Source organism: Ciconia boyciana, chromosome 3 (assembly GCF_034638445.1).
Source record: "Ciconia boyciana chromosome 3, ASM3463844v1, whole genome shotgun sequence".
NCBI lineage: Eukaryota > Metazoa > Chordata > Aves > Ciconiiformes > Ciconiidae > Ciconia > Ciconia boyciana.
In genome coordinates, this window is record NC_132936.1 from 99,045,188 (window position 1) to 99,053,354 (window position 8,167).

Consider the following 8,167-nt stretch of genomic DNA (forward strand, 5'->3'; position numbering starts at 1 on the left):
GCCGCCGAGGCGAGCGGGCCTCGCCCCCCGGGCGGTCAGAGGGCGCTCCCGCACCCTTGCCCCGTCCGCGGTGCCCCGCGGAGCAACGCCCGGGCACGGCGGGGCCGCTCCGGCCCGTCCCCGGGAAGCGGCGTGCGCCGGGGGGGCTGGCGGCGCCCTGCGGGAGCGGGGAGCCGAGGGGACGGGGCAGGACTCGCCGTGCCGGCCCTGAGGGGAGCGGGGAGGTGGCCCACCTGCTCCGCCGAGGGCACGGCCGCGCCGTGCCCGCCCCGGTGTCCGCCGGCCCCGGCAGAAAGCCGCCCCCGCCGCCTCCCTCGCCCCAGGGGCGGGCGAGCAAACGGAGCGTGGCCAGACCCTGCTCCGGGGGTCCGGCACGGCTGGACTGCAACGCCTTTCCAGCGCCCCTGGGAGTGATGCCGGGAATAAACCCATCCATTCCTCTCCTTTTCCTCTCTCTCTCTTTTTTTTTTTTTTTCCTTCCTGTAAGCACGGGGTGGCAAAGGAGACGGGCAAGTTGCTTACAAGTTTGCTTCATTAAACGATAAGAGCTCAGGGGGATTTCATGACAGCTTGCACCCTCGCTACCAACTCTTTGCTAGAAGCCGAATGTGAGATATCATCTGTTTAAAATGTTCCTCAGAGCTTGCAAGGGGTTTTATACTTCCCCCCCCCCTAAAATGAGTTTCTTGCGAAAAACAAACCGAGCAAACGATATGGCTTCAAGCGGGATAGAAATATGTGTAGATCAGCAAAGATCGCGTCCAGGTTTCAGACGCTGGCTGAGATTTCAATCAGCGGGAGTTTTGTGCGGGCAATGTCCTAATTTGATGTAATCTGGGGCTGGATTAGCGCCTCTGCGCGTTTGTGGGTGTCCGCTAAAAGCACATTTCTCTGAGGCCCCGTTAAAGTCTATAGAAGGGAAGGTATGGCTGTCGGTAACGGGGAGGGTCGGTCTCGGAAAAAAGCGCTCTCTTACTCGTGGTTATAAATCCAGTGTTCGCGCTATGCTGGGGTGCAGCGGGGTACAATGCTGCTATGGAGGAGACAATGTGGTATATTCAGGTTTTTGTTTCTCCCGTTTCTGCTCTTTTGGGGTGGTTTTTCAGCAGCGGAGACGATGCGGCTGTTGCCTTTGCTATGGAAGTGTACCGGTGTGGTCCTGCGTGCATTAGGCTCTAAACAGCAGATCCTGTTATTTCCGTTGAGGGGCATCTAATAATTTTAGCTATGAATTTTAATCCTTTGAAAATAAACATTTTGCAAGTGGAGGAACCACCGCTTCCTAGGGCTACAGAAGATCCCCGCTCCCTGTAAAATAACACAGGCAGCGGTGCAATATTGCAAAGAATGAATTAATTGGATAGTTAATTATTTTGTATTTTTAGAGATAGAAGTAAGTTTGGGAAGGAAAACAGAACGACTGGGTTAATAAAACATGGCCTCGAAACCGAAATAAAGCCTTAAGGCTCTGCCCGCTGGAGGGGGAAAAAAAAAAAAGAAAGATTAGAGAAAGAGTAAAGCCAAGATGGGGAACATTTAAAGAAGCAGTATGAACACAGGACGGGGTTTACGTGGTTAATAAAAGGTCATATTGCACAGAGGAGGCAGAATTCGATCGGGGAAAGTAAATGAAGGGCTGACAGTGTGAGAAAGGCCCTTTGAAAGCGAGGGGCGATGAAAAACTCCTGAAGATTGCACCGAGGATCACTTATATACGAAGAGAGGAAGAGAGGGCGAGTCGTTGAAGTCAGTTAAAGACAGCTAGAAACAGAAATCATGCAGTAAGAAAAAAATAAATCTGCAGGTCAATCCAGCGTTAAGGGCGCACACAGCTGAAAGCCCCGATGATGGGACGTGTGTAATGCAACCTGAAAACCCGTACATGTTAAGACTCATTTTATCGGACCGTACTTGCCTTAGTAATGATGTTTGGTAAATTAGCCCAAATCCCCCCGATTTTCCACGCACAAAAAAAGTTCCCGATAGAGGAATATGCCGAGACTGACGTGACTAATCCTTGGTTTTAAACAGATTAGTTATGATTCACTAGCATTACATTACATGGGGCATATCTCATCTCAGGGTTGGTTGGTTGCAGGTTACCCACGCAGGTTTTGGGGCATAAATAAACAGACGGTCCGGACCCGCCAGGCTTTACCCATGAAACTCCCCCTGGCTCTCCCCGGGCTGAGGCCGGGATGCGGCGGGCAAACCCCACAGCGGAGCCCCTATACCTTGGACACCTAGGGGGAAAACCGCGCTCCCTGTATACGCACACACACATACATATACCTGCATATATACATATAAAAGCCGTATTTGCACTCAAACTAAAACCTTACCAAATTACATAATGAATGCAGCGTTTACGGCCCCCAGAAATGTAACTGGAGTAATTCCTTTAGATAGCAGGGCACTGAATATGCACTGCGTACTAGAGCAGATTTGTTCTGCGGGGAAGCCCTGTGCTTTATTACATGAGTGTTAACTGTCCTGGCGCTGCGCTAAAGAGGGTTGTGAGAGAAATGGCGCATTTGGGACAGAAAACACTTTTGGCTGCCCTGCCAGGGCACAGCTCGTCACCCTGCCGGGGAAATACTGATGGAGGCGAGGGGAGAGCATCCCGAGCGGCTGCTGAAGACGGGCTCGGGCCCCTCAGGGGAGCATGACGCTCTCCTGGGAAGAGGGAGCAAGTTTATTGGAGGAAGAACCTTTCCTATGGGTAGGGGAGCGTATGCCGGAGCTGGCTGGTTAAACGCCTTCCCTCTGCAAGCCCTTGCAGGAGCTTGGGGGTAAACAGGACCCTCTGGGAAACACAGTCACATTTCATCTACCAGGCTGTGTGGCTGCGTTTTCCTTTGGATAATGTAAGCCATTTTGCAGACGTTCAACACGATCTACAACTACGATCGTGGCGAATGTCTGCAAACGTATGCCAAGTCGCCTGCTTGGCGTATTTCTTGCGGGCTACCCCAGAGAAAGCTACGTTCCCTCTTCTCCTTCCCAGCCCTGGCTCAGCAGTTTGGGCCTAACTGAAGCCTCAGTGTGCGTTTGAGGGGGGCTGCTCCAGCCCCAGAATGAAACGCCTTGGAAGTGCCCCTGCCTGCCCAGCGCTGTTTGTGTAAGGCACTCAGGCTCCTGTTACCAGACCCGGAAACAAAATCTATTGCCTTCTTTAGGAGAAACAAATGCAGCCTGGTATGAGCAGGCTCTTGCCTGGAACAAACCCTCACTTGAGCATGACAAATAATGTAGGGGGATGACGATGAAAACACTGGCCACTGGCCCTTACTGCAGAGCTCTTAACTTCCTCTGCTTAGTGAATCAAAACGCTGCGGCTCAGACAGCCAAGAAAAATATACTGAAGGGAACTTTCAGTGCTTCAGCACACAAGGAAAAGGTGAGGCTTTTGTCTGAAGGAGAGTAGCTCTGGGGTTTGGAAAAATACATACTTAAACTAAGGAGCTGGGCTGAGCCATCGGCTTCTTCCCATTTTGCTGCGGGGAGTGGGGCTCAAAGCTTCCCCTCCTCGCTCGGGAAGAAGGTCCATCGCTTTCCCACTTAAGTAAACGGGAGGGGGGTTGTCTGGCCGTTGGTTGAGGCTTTTTTGCCGCTGGGCGAGAACGCTCAACCTCCGGCCCTAAATACCAAATTCGCCTTTATCTGGAGTCCCGGTGTGCCGCGGAGCCGGTCCCGCTCCGCGCCCCGGGGCACCGGGAGGCGGCGGCTGCCGAGCGGGCGGCCGGGCTTGCTGGGCGGCAGAGCAATGAGCTATTCCTGCCTCCAGCCACACCATGTCCTACAGGGAAAAAAGAAAAAAAAAAAAGACTCCTTTAAAAAAACAAACAGACACACGGAAACAAACTGGGACTTCACCAAGAGTCTGGGGCTCAAGAGGGAAACGGAGAGGGTTAGTGGGAGCTAAGGGGAACACGCAGGTAAAATGTTACATCAGCAAACGGTGCTGCTCAGGAGAAGGGGGAGAGGAGAAACCACTTGGAAAGATGAAAATCGCACATGTGCTTCTGATGACCCCATTAGATGCGAAGTCCTCCAGGAAATACATATTTGAAACGGCCAGGAAAAACAAACATGCCTTTTATAGACTTGCCTGTCCCGCCATGAAAAATGCAAACCTCGGTATGGTGCGTGTGTATCTAGGGGGTGGGAGGGAGGAAGGGGGAATAGATTTTGTAAAGAACCCGATGAAAGCTACCTTCATCAGGAATATTCATTTGCGCTGCCCTGCTCTCCAAAAATAGGCTGCAGCGTGAAAAACTACCGCGTGAGACGGACATCTGAGTCTGAAAAGTGACTGTCAGGAGCTCGTCTGGGTGTCAACACAGGCAAGACTGGCTGGCAACAGCGAGGAAGAAAAAAACCGGGGGGGTGAAGAGTTAGCAGGACTTTATAAAGCCTACAGTTTGCTGTAAAGTTGGGCAGAGTCCAGTGAATCATACTGGAAGAGCGATTTCTAGCAGTGCAGGAGTTGAGGTCTGGGCAGAGATACCCCCACGCCCTCTTTTCCAAAGCGCCGTTTTAGATGCAGTTGTGCTGGGGGTCGGGGGAGAGAGCAGAGACTTGATCCGAGAGCACTTTAGCAGTAAATGCATCGCCGTTCCTCCTCTTTCCCCCCGACCACCCTGCCCACGGAGCCGGACACAGTGACCCCGCTGCCGGCAGCGCGGGCGGGCTCCGAGCGGACATCTGATCCCCCCCCGCTTCCCACCGCAGGGAAGGGGCAGGTCCGCGCCCACCTCCCGGCATCTGTTGTCCCCTCTGCGGGGCCCGCCTTCGGCCCGGTGCTTTGCGAACCCCGCCGGCAGGTGCCCCGGGAGACGCGGCCGCCTCGGCAGCGGGCTGCGGGCGGCACCCACGCCGCGCGGGGACACGCACTCCTTCTCAAGGAGTCGGCGAGGGCGTCGGCCCGTCACCGTCGGGGAGACATCTTCCCGTGCGCACCTCAGGGTGCTGCCGCGGCGGGGGCAGGTGGCTCTGAACCCCGCTGCTTCGGTGGGATGCGTTTGATCGGAAGAGGCTAAATACCGTCGCCCGGTTGTCACCGGAGAGCTGCGCGACGGGGCAAAGCAGTCCCAAAGCCTGAGCTAACGGCACCCCCGAGAGAGGCCCGACCCGACCACCGAGCGGGGCCGGGCCGGGACCCCTCCTCTCTTTACACCGGCGCCGTGAAACCAAGCGGCCGCCGGCTCCTGCCGCCGGGGCTGCCCGTGCCGCGGCAGCCGGAGCCGCCCCGTCGTAGCGACCCGGCTGTTTCCCACCGACGGGGCACACACGGCAGGCGGGGGCTCTGCTCCCGGCAGCCCGCTCCTTCCAGCCCGCTCCGCCGCCCGCCGCCGAAGCCGGAGGAGCAGGGCAGGGGCACGGCCTCCCCGGGGCGGCAGGCGCGGAGGGCACAGGGGCTGCCGGAGCGGCGGGACGGGGCTCCCGAGCTGCGGCGGGGCCAGGGACAAGTGGGTTTCTCTCCATACCCTGAGATATTCAGTTACACGTGAGCCCAGCAGCGAGGCCGCGGCTGGCGCTGAGGAAGGGAGGGGACATTTAAAACTTAAGACACAGCTTGGGACATCGCTCTTAAGAGCGTGTCGAGCGCACACCCAACAAAAACATCAACAACTGGAAAGTCAGGACGGTTTGGAAACCTCCCGGTATCAAACGAAACCAGACGTGGGGCAGGGAGATGTTGGCAGCGCTGCGCGGGGAGCGGAGCCGGGCGGCGGGGGCCCCACGGGTGGCCGTGGAGAGAGTGGCATGGGGGTGGGCTCCGTCCCTGCGCAGCCCACCTCGCTGCCTTCCCAAATTAGAAGGGCCGGAGGTGGACGATCCCACCTCACTCGCGTTTTCAGCAGAAACCGAGGCCGTCGGAGGCAAGAGGCGATGCTGACACCGGGCTCTGCTGCTGCCGGTGTGTGCGGAGCCGGACTCCGTCTCCCCCAGCCTGCCCAGAAAATGTCAGTGCTTTCTCCTCCGTAGGTGCGGCAGATTCCCCCCGGTGCCCTGGCTCTGCGGGGTGGTTTCGGTCGGAGAAAAGCCCCAGATCCCTTTCAGCTTAGAACGGGCATTTTTTTTTTTCGGGCGAGGCCGGCACAGCGAGAGCGACGGCGTTTCCCACCTACACGCTATTACTTTGAGATGCGATGGTTATTTCTGCCAGTCTCTGAGATGCCGTCCCCGCGGGGGATCTCCGGACGTGGAGGGCGGCCAGTCGCTCTCCTATAATTACTCTAAATCGGGTGTATTTATTACCTCGCCTAGTGCCGGGCGATGGCAAATAAAGCCGCCTTGACCATACGCACCCGGGCACTGCTGCCGTCACCGTTCAGTTGAAACAAACCCCCCGAGCCCGGCGGGGGAGGGAAGGACCGGGCTATTGCACTGCCCGTCCCCGCTTCCCGCCGCCCGACCCTTGCCGGGGCCCCGCACGGGCGGCGCGGCGGCTGGTACCCCAAGGAGAGCCTGGCCCTGCCTGAGGTGCCCCGGGGAGCGGGGGGCGAGGGGCTGCTCCCCGCATAGCCGGCGGCTGGGAAGGGGCCGCGGCCGGCCGACCCACCCGCCCCGGGGCAGACGTCGAGGGGCAGGACGGAGAGCGGTGCCCGGAGGGCGCAGGCTCCCCTGCCTGCCTTTCAGCCCCACCGCCCTTCGAGGTCACAAAACGCCCCGCGGTCGGTCTGCAGTGCGGGGGGACCCCAGAGCCCGGGAGGCGCCCGGCGGGGCCCCGGCTCCCCGTCCCCGGGGCCCGCACCGTTTGCAGGGGCTCGCTGGAGCCGGGGCAGCCCCGCGAAAGGCAGCGAGGGGCTGCGGTGTGAGTGCGAGGGGAGGCTTAAGCCTGCTGCCCGCCCGCTCGGTTGGCATGCGTTGCCGTTTCGATGGTATCTCGCTTTTGGAGGCACTTTATGGCTGGGGGAAATCTAATCCGGTGAAGAGAAAGGAAGAGAATACTGTTGGCATTGAATGAACTCCGTGCGGTAATCTTCGGGCGAATGTGCTGGTTTCCATGCCAAAGCAAAGTGTTTTCTCGTCGGGTCTGCTCCATACTCTGAAGGGAGGCGAAGACACCATTTAAGAAATCCAGCTGGTTGCAAATCATACATTTAATCTCTCAGCTGGAATGATTTAATGGATCAGTATCGAGTAACAGTCCTGGAAAAGTAGCCTCCTAAAAAAACAGAGATAAATCCTGATTGAATAATAGTAAATGAAAACCGTGGATTACAGCGACGGCAAGACAGTATTTTCTTTGCAGTCCTCGAAAGATGCCGCCTCAGAGGGGCCAATCGAGCCGACAAAGCCCCGCGTGTCATTTTGATGTTGGCGGGGCAGGTCCCGGCCCCCTGCGGTGCCCCCCCTTGCCCCCGCTTGGGGCAGCCCCCCCCCCCCCCCCCATGCCCTGGGCACCTTCTGAAACGGCTTCTCTGCGGTGCAGGGAGCCGGGACACAAGCTCTCCCTCCGGCGCTCCGCGGCCGGGCGAGCGTCGACGCGCCCGGGCCAGGGGCGCGCCTCCAGCGGGGGGCACCGGCGGGGGCACCGGGGGGGCTCCCCCCGAGGGGGCACCGGCAGCCCAGAGCCACGGCGGCCGCCTTGCCGAAAGCCACCCGTCTGCCTTGGGCCGGCCCGGGGGCCTCGCTGGGATTTTTCTTGTTCCAGCAGGGAAGGCGCAGAGGCGGGGGAAGGAACTGTTACGCCGGGAAAAGTGGCATTTTCCCCCGAAATGTGAAAACAGGAGAGCAAACCCTTCGCCCCTCTCTGTCCTTTTGGACGTGTTGGAGAGCGAGGCGGTACCGGGGCGACGGGGGGAGCCGGGGGCAGCCCGCCGCCCCGCGCTGTCGCAGCCCGCCGCCGGTGGGGCCCGCGGGGGTCGCCGGCGCGGCGGGGGCGCGGGAGCCCCTTCGGCAGCCGGGGCTCCGGGGGCTTTTTTAACCCTCCTGCTGCCGTAACTTTAACCGGGGTCTAGCAGCTGGGGCGAAGGAAGGATCCCGGCCGGGAGTGCAAAAGCACTTGACTCCCCTCCGCCCGGCCGCGGGGGAGGTCATCACCGCGCTTAATTAAAAGCACCTCCTCGGCGGGGCAGGTGCTTCCCTCGCAGCGGCCCCGGGGGCTGGGGCCACCCGTTCCCCACCAGCCCCTCTGTGCCTCCGCTCGGGTCCCGGC